Genomic DNA, 2839 nt, shown 5'->3' on the forward strand with positions numbered 1-2839 from the left:
CCCAGACCACGTGTTGAAATGCACACCCCACAGAACCCCCACCACCCGTGGCTCAATGAAACAGCACGGCCCCCAGAGGATTAGAACTGTGTTTGAATTCTGGCTGTGCCACAGATTCTGTTTGACTTTCAGAACACTACCCTCTCTGAGCCTCTGTTTCCCCATATGTAAAAATATGGATAATAATAGAGTCGAGGAGGAAAGGAGTATAAAGCGCAGAACAACACAGTGCCTGGCACATGGCAGGTGCTCACCACGTATCTGAATGACGCATAAGTGAGACACAGGCCTGCGGCGTAGAAACCTCAGAACCCCTCCACCAGTACCCCAGAACCTGGGCCAGGTAGCACCTGCGGAGTATAAGGAGCACATTAACCCACTGCCTACACGCAGAGACTCACATTGCACCCAATCGAGGAACGCATTTACACCTGTTACTCAAGGGCTCAGAAAATTTTCAACTGTCATCTACCTTATTTTGGTCCCGTGGAGCATGCAAGTCCTCGGAAAGGGTGTAACTAACGACCCCATTTTATAGATGGGGAAACTGAGGCTGAAACAGAGCCGAGTAACTAGGGGTCCTGGTTGCATGATAGGCCCTGGGTGCCTTCCCATATCTATGACCTTGGACAGGTCACTTTTCCTCTCTGGACCATCTGAGAAAAGGACAAGGATGGGGGCGGGGAAGCGGGGGAGATCTCCGAGTTCAGGCGGTGGCAAAGCCAGGACACCCCTCCCCCCCAGCTCCCAGTCCAGCGTACAGTCCCGCGGGGCGGTCAGAGTGGTACAGGCGTCAGGTCCCAGCCCGTCCTTCTGTTTGCGCGCCCACAGACGAAGGAATTCATCTTCTCGGAGCTGCTGGCCAACCTGTACTCGTGCGGGGACCAGAACACGCTGATGGAGGAGTCGGCGGAGCAGGCGCAGCGGCGAGACGAGATGCTGCGCATGTACCACGCGCTGAAGGAGGCGCTCAGCATCATCGGCGACATCAACACGACCACTGTCAGCACGCCCATGCCCCCGCCCGTGGACGACTCCTGGCTGCAGGTGCAGAGCGTACCGGCCGGACGCAGGTACCAGGGCCGGCCCCCACGGCCCCAAAGCCCCCCAGCCCGGGGCCCGCGGGAGGAGGGCCGGGACCGGGCAGTGGCGCGCCCGCGTCACCGGAACGGCTCCCACCTGGAGCAGGGGGCGGGGCTTTAGAAATGGGCGGTGCTTATTGCGGGGCGGGGCTTGCCGTGGAGCGCTGGCTGCGGGGCTGGGTGGAGCTGGAACTTTGGAGCCACCGGAGGCGGGGCTTAAACTCCGGGAACAAGTAGGGCGCGGCGGGGTGGGGCTTCCGCGCATGGGCGTGACCGGCGCTGGGCTGGGGCGGGGCCTCAGGGTGGGGCGGAGCTGCTCATCTCTCCCCTCCGTATCTTCCGCGCCCTGTCGCCCGCAGGTCACCCACGTCCAGCCCCACGCCGCAGCGCCGAGCCCCCGCCGTGCCCCCAGCCCGGCCCGGGTCGCGGGGCCCTGCTCCTGGGCCTCCGCCTGCTGGGTCCGCCCTGGGGGGGGCGCCCCCCGTGCCCTCCAGGCCGGGGGCTTCCCCTGACCCCTTCGGCCCTCCCCCCCAGGTGCCCTCGCGCCCCAACCGCGCCCCACCCGGGGTCCCCAGGTGAGTAGGGGCGGAATACGGTGGGAGAGGCCACCGGGCGGGCGTAGCCAGGAGGGAGGTGTGGCCAGAGCCGGCCCTCTCCATCCAGGGCGCTCGGACCGTGGGTGCCGGAGCCACCGGACGTGTGGCTGAGGGCTGGCGGAGCCTGCCCCCCAGGGAGCGCTGAGTCCCGGAGGTGGTCCTTTCTGGGGAGGGGGCCGTGGGACCCATCCCACCTGCCCCCTTCTTCCCAGCACTTGCATGGCGCTTCCCTCCCTTTTCACTTCTCTCTCCCACACATTGCATTCCTCCTCCTTTCTCCTCGCTCTCCTCCGTTTTCCATTCAGCCCTCAACTTCTCTCTCCCAGCCACTAGTGACCTACCTCAGGTCTGGGGATCTCTAAACCCAGATCCCCTCCAGATGTGGAGTTTTTCACTACACTCAGGGCTACTCTGAGTCCTGACTCTTTGAGCTGTCCCAGGGGTTGTCTGGCCTCTGGCCCACAGGAACAGAGGCCAGGCTGTGACTGATCAGCAAGGTGTGTGATGTGTGTGTGGGCGTGCACACGAGTGTGAGTGTAAGAATGGCATCCAGGCATGGGCTAGGACACGGAGCAGCTGGGAAAGGGGACTGGGAACCATGGGACAGTCTAATGGCTTTCTTCTTTGGCCCTGTCTCTGGCCCTGCCTGGCCTGGGCCAACGTGGTGGGTGTTGGGGCAGGAAAGGGTGAAGGCTGCCCCATCCCCAGAGATTTCCAAGGAAAAGGCTTCTACTTCATCCCTTGGATTTGCCTTCTTGATTCATGACCCTTTTTCAAGGAAGCTCATTCTGATGTCTCAGTCCCTGTTTCCACTGGCCACGTTCCTTGAGGAAGAACACATCAGACCAATAGCCTCCACTTGTGTTTCCAGATGGCTGGAGGGTAGGGCCTAGCCTTCATGGGTCTAGCCTCTGTGAACCCCAAATGAAGCAGAGAGGGGACTTGTTTCCACGGTGATCTGATGACCAAAGCAGGTGGGGTAAAGCAGGTAGCGTGGTGTTGGTCAAGAACACGGGATTGGAGTCCAGAGGTTCATCCTGGGCTTTAGGCAAGTGACTTTCCCTTCCAGGGCCTCAGTTTCCCTTCTACCACATGATATTTAACATTCTGCCTTTCTCCCAGGGTTGGTGTGAGGATCAAGGGAGACAGTGACTGTAGAGA

At 61.1% G+C, this 2839-nt stretch overlaps 1 protein-coding gene across 1 annotated transcript in view; it reads left to right on the forward strand.

Annotated features, from left to right (window-relative positions):
• The window catches only part of DNM1 (dynamin 1), a 49606-nt gene that overhangs the window by 41149 nt on the left and 5618 nt on the right, over positions 1 to 2839 (forward strand). The window lies entirely within an intron of this gene.

The sequence above is a fragment of the Ursus maritimus genome, unplaced genomic scaffold (assembly GCF_017311325.1).
Source record: "Ursus maritimus isolate PB19 unplaced genomic scaffold, ASM1731132v1 scaffold_17, whole genome shotgun sequence".
NCBI lineage: Eukaryota > Metazoa > Chordata > Mammalia > Carnivora > Ursidae > Ursus > Ursus maritimus.